At 45.5% G+C, this 14,047-nt stretch overlaps 1 pseudogene; it reads left to right on the top strand.

Moving 5' to 3' along the window:
- Positions 1-8,337: 8,337 nt before the first annotated feature.
- LOC101593395 lies at positions 8,338-9,537 on the top strand (annotated as a pseudogene).
- The last annotated feature ends 4,510 nt before the right edge of the window (positions 9,538-14,047 follow it).

Raw genomic sequence — 14,047 nt, forward strand, 5'->3', positions numbered from 1 at the left:
GGTTCGACTCCCCATTACCCAAGTAAAGCCAGATGCACAAAGTGGTGCGTGTGTTAAAGTTCGTTTGCAGCGTCTGGAGGCCCTGGTACGCCCATTCTGTCTCTCCTCTCTCTCCTCTTGAAAATAAATAAAAAATAGTTAAAAAAAAATAGTGACAGGACTGGAGAGATAGCTTAGCGGTTAAGGCACTTGCCTGCGAAGCCTAAGGACCTCAGGTCGATTCCCCAGTACCCTCATAAGCCAGATGCACAAGGTGGCACATGTATCTGGAGTTTGTTTGCAGTGGCTGGAAGCCCTGGTGTGCCCATTCTCTCTCTCTGTCTTTCTCTTTCTCTGCCTCTTTCCCTCTCCCAAATAAATAAATAAAAATAAAAATATTTTTAAAAATCAAAATAGTGACAGAGGAGTGTTCATCACCGAACCATCTCTATCACACCCTTCAAGGCTCAGGGTCCATTGCTGAAGAGGTGGTGGAAAGAATGTAAGAGCCAAAGGAAGAGTAGGACTGCTTACAATGCAATTTTATAGACACAATTTGGCCTCTATGTGCATGACCTTGCAGTGCCTAGCAATACCTGCACAAGACCCTCAAAATAGGAAAAGATGATGGCATAAAAATAAAAGAGACATTGGAGAAAAGACAGTCTCTTCAGCAAATGGTGTTGGGAAAACTGGATATATATCTGTAGAAGGATGAAAATAGATTCTTCTCTCTCTCCATGCACAAGAATTAAATCCAAATGGATTAAATACCTTTACATCAGACCTGAAACTCTGAAACTGCTAGAGGAAAAAGTAGGGGAAACCCTTCAACATATTGGTCTTGGCAAAGACTTTCTGAATACAGCCCCAATTGCTCAGGCAATAAAACCACAGATTAATCACTGGGACCTCATGAAATTACAAAGATTTTGCACTGCAAAGGACACAGTGAAAAAAGCAAAGAGGCAACCTACAGGATGGGAAAAAAATCTTCGCCAGCTATATATCTGATAGAGGATTAATATCTAGGATATACAAAGAAGTAAAAAATTAAATAATAAGGAATCAAACAAGCCAATCAAAAAATGGGCTATGGAGCCAAATAGAGCATTCTCAAAGGCAGAAATACGAATGGCATATAAGCATGTAAAAAAATGTTCTACATCACTAGTCATCAGGGAAATGCAGATTAAACTACATTGAGATTCCATCTCACTCCTGTCAGATTGGCTACCATCATGAAAACAAATGATCATAAATGTTGGCGGGGATGTGGAAAAAAAGGAACCCTTCTACACTGCTGGTGGGAATGCAATCTGGTCCAGCCATTGTGGAAATCAGTGTGGAGGTTCCTAAAACAGCTAAAGATTGATCTACCATATGACCCAGCTATAGCACTCCTAGGCATATATCCTAAGGACTCATCTCATTTCCTTAGAAGTACATGCTCAACCATGTTTATTGCTGCTCAATTTATAATAGCTGGGAAATGGAACCAGCCTCAATGTCCCTCAATTGATGAGTGGATAATGAAGATGTGGCATATTTATACAATGGAGTTCTACTCAGCGGTAAATAAAAATGAAGTCATGAAATTTTTGATTATACTAAGTGAGGTAATCCAGGCCCAGAAAGCCAAGCGCCACATGTTCTCTCTCATATGTGGATCCTAGCTACAGATGATTGGGCTTCTGCGTAAGAAGGAAAATACTTAGTAGCAGAGGCCAGTAAGTTAAAAAGGAGATATAAAGGGAAGAGAAAGGAAGGGAGGAGGGTACTTAATAGGTTGGTATTGTATATATGTAAGTACAATGATTGAGATGGGGAGGTAATATGATGGAGAATGGAATTTCAAAGGGGAAAGTGTAGGGGGGAGGGAGGATATTACCATGGGATATTTTTTATAATCATGGAAAATGTTAATAAAAATTGTGAAAATAAAAAAAATAAAAGAGAGACCAATTGACAGGGGGGAGGGATATGATGGAGAGTGGATTTGTAAAAATGAAAGTAGGGGAGGGAAGGGAATTATTATGGTAGGTCTATAATTATGGAAGTTGTCAATAAAAAGTTTAAAAATTTAAAAATCATGTTGAACTGAATCTTGAAGGAATCTATTTATTTGCAAGCGGGGAGGGAAAGAGAGAGGGAGGTGTGCCAGAGCCTTTTTGCCACGAAAATGAATTCCAGATGCATGTGCCACTTTTATACATCTGGCTTTACATGGATATTGGGGAATTGAACCTGAGTGGTCAGGTTTTGCAAACAAGTGTCCCCCCAATTGCTAAGCCATTTCTTTAGCCAAGGAGTCCGAAAGGAATTTAAGAGGCAGGTGGTAGTTTGGGGAAATGGCTGGACAGAGGTGTTAGAAAGAAACCAGGAAACCAGATGAGGAAGTGAAGCCTCTGGTAAGAGTTGAGCTCCACATTCAAGGTTCAAGGTAAAGAGATTGAGGAGTCTAGCTGTGTGCCTGGTGCCACTGCCCAAGTGGAAGTGGCTTCCTAGTCTCAACTGGTCCTGCCTTCAGGGAATTGACATAGTGGGTGAAGAGAGAAAATGTACCACACAGACAGATTATCCAAAGACAAGAGCCAGATTACTGAGTGCCAAGGGGTCTGGACCAGACAGAGATGGGTGATGGGGCGATAGGCCAGGAAGAAGGGAGGCCCTGGGGAAGCCCAGTGCTGGACCTTGGAGGAAGGATCGTATATGCTTATCCAGACCCTGCAGGGAGGGCCAAGCAGGGGGACAAACACACACTCAGACAGTGGACAGTGGGAGCACTGGGTAGGGGCAGTGTGTGGCAGGTTTCTTAGGATGGAGCAAGAGTGGTCCCAGAAGTGGGTAAGATTACTGCTGGAGAACGTAGGGCATCCTGGTGACATACTCACATAGATTTGCCTTCCAGTATAACCCACAGACGTGGAGTACATACTTTATGCTTCCACTGTAACATAACACACATGCAAAAGGTTGAAGTGGGAGGATGGTTTTAGCCCAGGAGTTGGGTTACCCAGTTAGATTCCCCAGTACCCACGTAAAGCCAGATGCACAAAGTGGTGCATGCATCTGGAGTTCATTTGCAGCTGCTGGAGGCCTTGGCATACCCATTCTCTCTCTCTCTCTCTTTCTACCTCCTTCTCTCCCTCTCTTCTCTCTCCTTGCAAATAAATAAAATATAAAAATAAAAACACCATGGAGCTGGAGAGATGGCTCAGTGGTTAAGGTACTTGCCTGCAAAGCCTAACGACCCAGGTTCAATTTTCGCAGTACCCACCCAAAGCCAGATGCACAAAGTGGTGTCTGCATCTGGAGTTTGTTTGCAGTGGCTAGAGGTCTTAGCACATCTATTGTGTGTATCTCTGTCTCTCTCCCCACTTGCTAATAAATAAAATATTTTTGGATGGGTGTGGTGGTGCATGCCTTTAATCCTAGCACTTGGAGGCTAAGGTAGGAGGATCACTGTGAGTTTGAGGTCACCCTGAGACTACATAGTAAATTCCAGGTCAGACTGGGATAGAGTGAGACTCTACCTTCAAAAACCAAAAAGAAAAAAACAAAAAAGAGGCTGGTGTGGTGGTACCTTTAATCCCAGCACTTGGGAGGCAGAGGTAGGAGTTTCACTGTGACTTTGAGGCCACCCTGAGACTCCAGAGTGAATTCCAGTTCAGACTGGGATAGAGTGAGATCTTACCTTGAAAAAACAAAACACAAACAAAATAATAATCAAAATAAGGAGGCTGGAGAAATGGCTTAGTGGTTAAGGTACTTGCCTGCAAAGTTGAAGGACCCAGGTTCAATTTCCCAGATAAACCAGATGCACAAGGTGGCGCATGTGTCTGGAGTTCATTTGCAGTGGCTAGAGACCATGGTGCACCCATTCTCTCTCTGTCTCTCTCTTTCCCCCCTCCCTCCTCTCTCAAATAAATAAATAAATAATATTTTTAGGGCTGGAGAGATGGCTTAGCGGTTAAGCACTTGCCTGTGAAGCCTAAGGACCCCGGTTCGAGGCTCGGTTCCCCAGATCCCACGTTAGCCAGATGCACAAGGGGGCGCACGCGTCTGGAGTTCGTTTGCAGAGGCTGGAAGCCCTGGCGCGCCCATTCTCTCTCTCACTCTATCTGTCTTTCTCTCTGTGTCTGTCGCTCTCAAATAAATAAATTAATTAATTAAAAATAAATAAATAAATAGTATTTTTAAAGGAAATTTTGTTTCATTGCTCTGCAAACTTCACAATGTACTTACAAAATCCTATGGGAGCTACATAAAAGGGAAGGTTTGCTATCCTCCAAATGGCCCCCCTTTCTGCAGGGGTAGCACTTCGGAGAGGCATCTTGGAGTATCAAACCATCAGCAGTCACTCACTATTGCCACAACCCTTGTTCACCCTTAACCAATTTTTAGAATTTTTATTTATTTATTTGAGAGAGAGAGAGAGAAAAAAATAGGCATACCAAGACCTCCAGCCACTGTGAACAACTCCAGATACATGTGCCACCTTGTGCATCCAGCCTACATGGGTACTGGGGAATTGAACTTGGGTCCTTAGACTTCACAGGCAAGGCTTCAACCACTATGCCAGCTCCCCAGCCCTTAATCTATTTTTAAATTTTCATTTATTTATCTTGTGAGAAGAGGGACAGAATGAGAGAGGGTGGGAGGAATGGGTGCGCCAAGGCCTCTCGCCACTGCAAATGAACTCCAGATGCGTGTATCTGGCTTGATGTGGGTACTGGGAAACCAAACCCAGGCCAGAAGACTCTGCAAGTGTCTTTAACTACTGTGCCATCTCCCTAGTCCTATATGACAGTTAAAAAACAATTTAGGGACTGGAGAGATGGCTTGGTAGTTAAGGTGCTTGCCTGTGAAGCCTAAGGACCCAGGTTGGATTTCCCTGTACCTATGTATGCCACATGCAGTAAGTGGCACATGTGACCAGAGCTCATTTGCAGTGGTTGGAGGTCCTGGCATGCTTATTCTCTCTGTCTCTCTCCTATCTCTCTCTACTTGCAAATAAATAAATAAAAATATTTTAAAAATATGCTAGGTTGCTGGGTGTGGTGGTGCACACCTTTAATACCAGCACTCGGGAGGCAGAGGTAGAAGGATCACCTAGAGTTCGAGGCCACCCTGAGACTACATAGTGAATTCCAGGTCAGCCTGAGCTAGAGTGAGACCCTACCTTGGGAAAATAATATTAATATGCCAGGCCTGGTGGCAAATGCCTTTAATCCCAGCACTAGGGAGGCAGAGATAGGAAGATCACCATGAGTTTGAGGTCAACCTGGGCTAGAGTGAGACCCTACCTCAAAAAAAATATTTATTTCCATGTGTGTGTGAATGTGTGGGCATGCCAGAGGGTCTTGCTGCTGCAAATGAACTCCAGTCCAGCTTTATATAGGTGCTGTGGAATAAAACCCAGGCCAGTAGGCTTTGGAAGCAACTACTACGCCAACTCCCCAGCCCCTACATGACTTATAAATATCATCTGTGTATGTGTGTGTGTGTGTGTGTGTGTTCGTGTGCACACTGTATTAGGCCATTCTGCTTTTGTCTCTGGTTTTGTTTTTTGTTGTTGTTGTTGTTGTTTTGTTTTGCTTTTTTGTCTGTTTGTTTTTTCGAGGCAGGGTCTCATTCTAGCCCAGGCTGACCTGGAATTAACTATGTAGCCTCAGGGTGCCCTCAAACTCACGGTGATCCTCCTACCTCTGCCTCCCGAGTGCTGGGATTAGAGGCGTGTGCCACCACACCTGGCTGTTGCCTCTGGTTTTTTCTCCAGCTAGCTCACCTCTGCAGGATGCACTGTTTCTCCAGGGTAGAAGCTTGTTTTCAGGTGACCGCGTGGCAAAAAGAATGCGTAACTTTTCCAAGGTCTTTGCAGTCGATCACTGGTCACATGAAAGTCATCCTCAAGCTCCTTCCTTGCCTGCTTGCAGGGTCTCGCTCAAGTCCAGGCTGACCTGGAATTCACTCTGTAATCTCAGGGTGGCCTTGAACTCACAGCAATCCTCCTACCTCTGCCTTCCGAGTGCTGGGATTAAAGGCGTGCACCACCACACCCTGCCAAGCCAGAGGACTTTTTATTTCATACTTGCAGGTCCCCCCCTCACAGAACTGGTAATGGAACCCAGGGCCTCAGGATAGGCAAGGACTCTACCACTGAGCTATGTTCCCAGCCTTTTCTATTTCTGCAGTTATTTCCTCCTCCTCCTTGTCCTCCTCCTCCTTCTTCTTCTCCTTCTTTTTTCGAGGTAGGGTCTCACTCTAGCTCAAGCTGACCTGGAATTCACTATGTAGTCTCAGGGTGGCCTCGAACTCTCAGCAATCCTCCTACCTCTGCCTCCCGAGCGCTAGGATTAAAGGCGTGCCCCACCACACCCGGCTGCCTCTGCTGCTGCTGCTGCTGCTTCTTCTTCTTCCAATTCTTCCTCTTCCTCTTATTTTTTTGTTTGTTTTTTTTCAAGGTAGGGTCTCACCCTAACCTGGCTGATCTGGAACTCCTTCAGTCCCAGGCTGGCCTTGAACTGACATTGATCCTCCTACCTCTGTCTCATGAGTGCTAGGATTAAAGGTGTAGACCACCACACCTGCCTGTTCCCAGCCTTTTCTTTCTTTTTAATTAATTAATTTTTGTTTGTTTGGTTTTTTGTTTTTATGAGGTAGGGTCTCGTTCTAGCCCAGGCTAATATGGAATTCACTGTGTAGTCTCAGGGTGGCCTCCAACTCACGGTGATCCTCCTACCTCTGCCTCCAGAGGGATAGGATTAAAGGCATGCACCACCAAGCCCAGCAAATAAAAATATTTTTAAAAGCCAGGTGTGGCCAGACATGGTGACACAGCCATTAATCCCAGCACTCAGGAGGCAGAGGTAGGAGGATGGCTTTGAGTTGGAGGCCAGCCTGAGACTACACAGTGAATTCCAGGTCAGCCGGGGCTGCAGCGATACCCTATCTCAAAACACACACAATTATTTATCTAGTTATGTGTGTCTGTGTGTTTGAGCATGTCAGGGCTTCTTTCTACAGCAAATGAATGCCAGCTGTATGTGCCACTTTTTGTGTCTGGATTTACATGGATACTGAGGAATTGGACCTGAGCAGGCAGGGTTCACAAACAAGTGCCTTTAGTCACTAAGCTATATCCCCAGTCCCTTTTCTTTCTTCTTTTCCTCCTTCCCATCCCATTCTTCTTCTTCTTCTTTTTTTTTTCCCCCTTTGGAGGCAGGGTCTCACTAAATTGCCCTATAGCCCAAGCAGGCCTCCTTGCCACAACCTCCTCAGTAGCTGGGATTTTAGGTTTACATCAGGCACAGTATGCAGAGACTGGTGGAATTTTTAGAACTTTAAGTCTTACAAAAAAAAAAAAAAAAAAAAAAAAGAAAAAATATATTCTGGAGCTACTGAAAGCCCTGGCAGTGGTGGGGGGCGGTGGTCTCAGAGAGAAAATGTACTGTGTAGCTACTACCTCTGAATTGTAACATTCCCTCCAGGAAGCAGGGAAGAAGGAAGTTCACAGGATTCTGGAGGCAAATCAAACACACAAGGTCCAGGAAATAAATGGAATTTACAAGGCCCAAAAGCTTCTGAGGGTTATGAGATCAAAAAGCCACTCTCAAGAGTTGACCAGTAAGTCACAGCTGCTGAGGAGAGAAGACTGGCCCGTCCTGCACAGAGCTCCTGGGAGGCCCTCTCGTGAGTCAGCGGCCCTGGAGCCACGCGGGGCTGGCTGGGCAGTCATGCAGCTTAGTTGCCTTTGAGTCATTCGTGTTCCTGTACGTGACCCACACCCACACTCCTGCAAGTCACCCCAATAAACTCAGGGCTCATTTAACTGGACTTGAGTGGAATATTTTTGGTTTTTCAAGGTAGGGTCTTGCTCTAGCCCAGGCTGACCTAGAATTCACTATGTAGTCTCAGGCTGGCCTTGAACTCACAGTTCTCCTCCTACCTCAGCCTCCCAGGTGCTGGGATTAAAGGAGTGTGCCACCATGCTTGGTATAGAGAGAGAGGAAGAGACAGAATGGGTGTGCCAGGGCCTCTAGCCACTGCAAATGAACTCCACACATGTGCCACTTTGTGCATCTGGCTTATGTAGGTACTGGGGAATCAAACTTGGGTCGTTAGGCTTTGCAGGCAAGTGCCTTAACTGCTGAGCCACCTCTCCAGCCAGCAATTGGTTCTTTGATCTCTCACTAGTGTCTGCGGTGACATCTCCCCAGGAAAAGTCACACAGTGAGTGCATGAAGAAGTAGTGCTTTGAAAATATTTTTGTTTGGGCTACAGAGTAGGGGGCGGTTGTTGGGGGTGGTGGGAGCGAAGGGGGAGGCAGCAGCGGTAGAGGAGAATCATTTATAAATGGCACCCAAGCAAGACTGGGAGCCTGAGTTCCTGGAGGGCGAGCGGGCGCTGTGCTTTCATGGGCCTTTGCTGAATGAAGCAAAGTGTGCCAAGGTGGCCATAAAGGATAAACAAGTGAAATACTTTATACATTACAGTGGTTGGAATTTTGAAAAAGTGCTATGATCCAGGCGTGGAGGCGCACGCCTTTAATCCCACACTCGGGAAGCAGAGGTAGGAGGATCGCTGTGAGTTCGAGGCCATCCTGAGACTACAGAGTGGATTCCAGGTCAGCCTGGACCAGCGTGAGACCCTACCTTGAAAAACAAAACAACAGCAACAACAACAAAAAAAGTGCTGTGAAGTCTAAGAGCTCTGAAAAAGCTTTGAAGACACGAGAGGGTACTCCTGACCTCTAGCTGGAATGAGCGGGCTCCAGAGAGCAGAGCACTCAAATACGTGGGCACCCGTCTTCAGAGACAGAGAGAACTTCAAAAGGCCAACGGGGAGCAGCACGCAGAGGGGAAGATGAGAGGGGCTGCTCCAGGAAAGAAGACATCTGGTCTACAGCAGAACAATGCGGCGGTGGAAACAAAAGAAGAACCAGCAGAAAACACCTGGCAGTGGAGATGGCGGCAGGACCAGCGAGACGCCTCAGCCTCCTTGGAAGAAAAGGGCTCGTGCAGATCCTACTGCTGAAAATGAAGAAACACTGATGAGCAGAGTTGAAGTTACGGTAGGGATTCCTGAAGAACTGAAACCATGGCTTGTTGATGATTGGGACCCGATTACCAGACAAAAATAGCTTTTTTATCTTCCTGCGAAGAATTCCACTTTGGAGGATTATGCAAGTCTCGAGGAAACACAGATAATAAGGAGTATGCTGTTAATGAACTTGTGGCAGGGGTAAAAGAGTACTTCAGCGTAATGTTGGACACTCAGCTACTCTACAAATTCGAGAGACCACAGTATGCTGAAATTCTCGCAGATCACCCTGATGCGCCCATGTCCCGTGTGGATGGAGCGCCGCATCTTCTGAGATTGTTTGCACAAATTGGAGCAATGTTGGCCTATACACCTCTGGATGGGAAGAGTCTTGCGTTGTTACTGAATTATCTTCATGATTTCCTCAAGTACCTGGCAAGGAATTCTGCAACTTTGTTTAGTGCCAGGGATTACGAAGTGGCTCCTCCTGCGTACCATCGGAAGGCGGTGTGAGGCACGCGCACTCACTGGTGTTTGGATCTCCATAAACACAGTTTTGTTCTTAGTCCCTCTCTTGTACAAATGATGTACTTTGAAGATGTTAGTGTATACCAGAATTGATGTTTGTTTTCTGTTTGATTTTAAAAAGAGGAAAATAAAGGGAGTAACCGCTCAAAAAAAAATTTTTTTTTATTTCCTGAGTGTGGTGGTGTACACCTTTAATCCCAGCACTCAGGAAGCAGAGGTAGGAGGATCACCATGAGTTCGAGGCCACCCTGAGGATACATAGTGAATTCCAGGTCAGCCTGGGCTAGAGTGAGACCCTACTTTGAAACCCCCCCCCAAAAAAATATTTTATTTATTTGCAAGGAGAGAGAGAGAATGGATGTGCCAGGGACTCCAGGGCACTGGGAACTCAAACCCAGGTCACTAGGCTTTACAGGCCAACACCTTAACTGCTGAGCCATCTCTCCAGCTCCAAAGAAATGTTTATTGTTATTATTATTATTATTATTATTATTATTTTGTTGTTGTTAGACAAGCCCAATAGACTAGCTTTTTTGTTTATTTGTGTGTGTGTGTGTGTGTGTGTGTGAATTTTTCAAGGTAGGATCTTGCTCTAGCCTGAGCTGGCCTAGAATTCACTCTGTAGTCTCAGGGTGGCCTTGAATTCACAGCTACCTCCTACCTCTGCCTCCGGAGTGCTGGAATTAAAGGCATGCACCACCACGCCCGGCTACCCTTTTTTTTTTTCTTTCTTTTTTCTTTTTTTAATATGAGAGAGTGAGAACGAAAGAGAATTGGTACACCAGGGCCTCTAGCCACTATAATTGAACTCCAGACTTGTGCGCCACCTTGTGTTCATGTGCAACCTTGTGCATCTGGCTTATGTGAGACCTGAGGGAGTCAAACGTGGGTCCTTCGGCTTGGCAGGCAAGCGCCACCAACCCATCTCTCCAGCCCCAAAGAAATGTTTTATAATTTAATATATTTAACTTGGTCTTAGAGAAATCTAAGTATAGATTCCAGAAAGCAGACAATTTGTGTGAAGTGTCCCTTTAAGTATTGCGTCAGTTACTTCTCACTGCTGAGACAAAAATCCTTGACAAAAATCAACTTAAGAAAGAAAGGAGGGCTAGGGAGATGGCTTAGCGGTTAAGCGCTTGCCTGTGAAGCCTAAGGACCCTAGTTCAAGGCTCAATTCCCCAGGACCCACGTTAGCTAGATGCACAAGGGGGCCCACGCGTCTGGAGTTCATTTGCAATGGCTGGAAGCCCTGGCACGCCCATTCTCTCTGTCTACCTGCCTATTTCTGTATCTCTCTCTCTCGCAAATAAATAAATAAATAAAAATAAAAATATTTTAAAAAGAAGAAAGAAAGGAGCGGGAGGCAAAGGTAGGAGGATCATCATGAGTTCAAGGCCACCCTGAGACTACATAGCTGATTCCAGGTCAGCCTGGGTCAGAGTGAGACCTTACCTCGAAAAACCAAAAAAAAAAAAAAAGAAAAAGAAAGAAAGAAAGAAAGAAAGACGGGCTAGAGAGAGCTGGTTTAGTGGTTAACTGCACTGGCTGGAGGCCCTGATGTGCCCATTCTCTCTCTACCTCTTGTCTGTTTATCTGTTGCTCTCAAATAAATAAATAAATAAATAAAAATAAACAACAACAACAAAAAAAAAAGGAGCTGGGTATAGTGACACATGCCTTTAATGCCCATGAATCTGAGTCTAGTCTGGGACTATACAGTGAATTCCAGGTCAGTCAGGATTACAGTGAGACCCTACCTTGAAACAAAGAAACAAAATTAAAAAAAAAAAAAAAAAGGAGGGCTGGGCGTGGTGGCGCACGCCTTTAATCCCAGCACTCGGGAGGCAGAGGTAGGAGGATCGCTGTGAGTTCAAGGCCACCCTGAGACTACAGAGTGAATTCCAGGTCAGCCTGGGCTAGAGTGAGACCCTACCTCAAAAAACCAAAAAACAAAACAAAAAAAAAGGAAGAGCTGATTTGGTTTACAATCCAGGTCACCACCCTTCGTGGTGGAGGGCAAGAGAGAGAGAAAGCATGCCGGAGTTTTCTGCCACTGCAAACGAACACCAGATGCATGTGCCACTTTGTGCATCTGGATTTACATGGGTGCTGAGAATTCAAATTCCGAATGTCAGGTTTTGTAAGCAATCACCTTTAGCCATCTCTCCATTCTATCCTCAGCAACTCTTTTCTTGTTTGTTTGTTTGTTTTTGGAGGTAGGGTCTCAATCTAGTCCAGGCTGACCTGGAATTCACTATGGAGTCTCAGGGTAGCCTCAAACTCACAGCAATCCATCTACCTCTGCCTCCCAAGTGCTGGGATTAAAGGCATGCACCACCACGCCCGACTATCCTCACCAACTCTTAATGTCTTCTATTATCTGTCATTATTATTATAACCTTCCCTTTTTTTTTTTGTGGTAGGGAGGGTCTCTTTAGCCCAGGCTGACCTGGAATTCATTCTCAAGCTCCAAGCTGGCCTCAAAGTCACAGCAATCCTCCTACTTCAGCCTCCTGAATGCTAGGGCTAAAGACATGTGACACCATGCTGGGCCCATCCTAATTTTTTTGTGGTGCTCAGGATTGACCTCAGGGCCTTGCACACGGTAGACCAGTGCTCTGTTGTGTGCACGTCCTGATATCTGGGAGAACTTGAAATGATCACAAAACACACAAGATAGAATTTGAAGGAGGGCCGGGGCTGCACCGGAGAGAAACCCTGAGCTGACCTTATTCTCAACTTTTATTGACAGTTCAAGGGAGTAAAAGTTATGGGGAGTTTAGGCTGACTTGAAAAATGTTTACTATTCTCAGCATAAACAGATCACAAGTTGTTGGCTGAAATATTATGTTTTAGAGCACGCCTATCGTATCAGGAAATCTTCGTAGAAACTTGAGTTTCTCGCGTCCTAGCAGCTCATACCCAAAGCCAAAGGTGCATAGTTTACCATGGGCCAGGGCCTAGACTGCGCAAAGATTAATCTGCTGTGGGCGAACAGGATATGCCTGCTCTGTTTCTGAGCCACATTCCCAGGTCTCATCCTAAAGCTTTTTTATTTTTATTTTTTCAATAGTTTTTTAAGGTAGGGTCTCCCTAGCCTGGGTTGACCTGGAATTCATTACATGGTCTCAGTGTGGCCTCAAACTCACAGCAATCCTCCCTACCCAGCCAGTCCTCATACTAAATCTTTAGTGTGGGGTGAGAGGCTCAAGAACCAGGAAAGCACCTAAGCAGTGAAAATCCAAAACCAAGAACTCGTGATTTGAGAAGCCAATCGTGTGTCTGTGTGTACGCGCACACATGTTCCTGGTTGTTCATTGCTGCATTTGTCAAGCTAGCTTCTGGGCAATTGTCTAGTCTTTTTTTTTTTTTTTTTTAAGATGGAGAAATAGAAAGAGAGAGAGAGAATGGGCGCTCCAGAGCCTCTAGCCACTGCAAACGAACTCCAGATGCACTCCAGACGCACCTGCCACCTGAGTCCTTAGGCTTCCCAGGCAAGCGCCTTAACCGCTAAGCCATCTCTCCAGTCCTAGTTTGTTTTTGTTTTTGTTTTCCGAGGTAGGGTCTCACTCTAGCTCAGGCTGACCTGGATTTCACTATGTAGTCTCAGGGTGGCCTTGAACTCATGGCAATTCTCCTACTTCTGCCTCCCAAGTGCTGGGATTAAAGGTGTGTGCCACCACGTCCAGCTCAGCCCTGGTCTTTTTAAAAATATATTTATTGGGCTGGAGAGATCGCTTAGTGGTTAAGCGCTTGCCTGTGAAGCCTAAGGACCCCGGTTTGAGGCTCGGTTCCCCAGGTCCCACATTAGACAGATGCACAAGGGGGCGCACGCGTCTGGAGTTCGTTTGCAGAGGCTGGAAGCCCTGGCGCGCCCATTCTCTCTCTCCCTCTATCTGTCTTTCTCTCTGTGTCTGTCGCTCTCAAATAAATAAATAAATAATTTAATATATATATATATTTATTTATTTGAGAGAGACAGAGAAAGAGGCAGATAGAAAGAGAGAGAGAATGGGTGTGCCAAGACCTCTAGCCCCTGCAAACTCCAGATGCATACACCGCTTTGTAAATCTGGCTTACGTGGGTATTAGGGAATTGAACCTGAGTCCTTAGGCTTTGCAGGCAAGCACCTTAACCACTATGCCATCGCTCCAGCTTGATTGTCCAGTCTTTGCCTCCCCTCTTGCCATAGGCACCTGGGCTTACAGAGGTCTGTGCTACAGTGTCTCACTTTACGTGAGTTCTGGGGGCCAGATGGCAGGTGTTCATGCCTGAGGTACAAGGCTTTTATCCACTCAGTTGTCTCCACAGCTCAAGGCCCACACTATCAGCTCTTTCACGAATGGATGAGACCCACTCACACAGGGGAGGGCAGTTTGCTGTACCCGGAATTCAGTGAGCTAAGTGTTCATTTCAAACAAAAATACCATCCAAGTAGAAACAGACTATTAACCATCATATTATACTTTGCTCACTGGTTTTTTTGTTTTTGTTT

The sequence above is a fragment of the Jaculus jaculus genome, chromosome 9 (genome assembly GCF_020740685.1).
Source record: "Jaculus jaculus isolate mJacJac1 chromosome 9, mJacJac1.mat.Y.cur, whole genome shotgun sequence".
In the NCBI taxonomy this organism is placed as follows: domain Eukaryota; kingdom Metazoa; phylum Chordata; class Mammalia; order Rodentia; family Dipodidae; genus Jaculus; species Jaculus jaculus.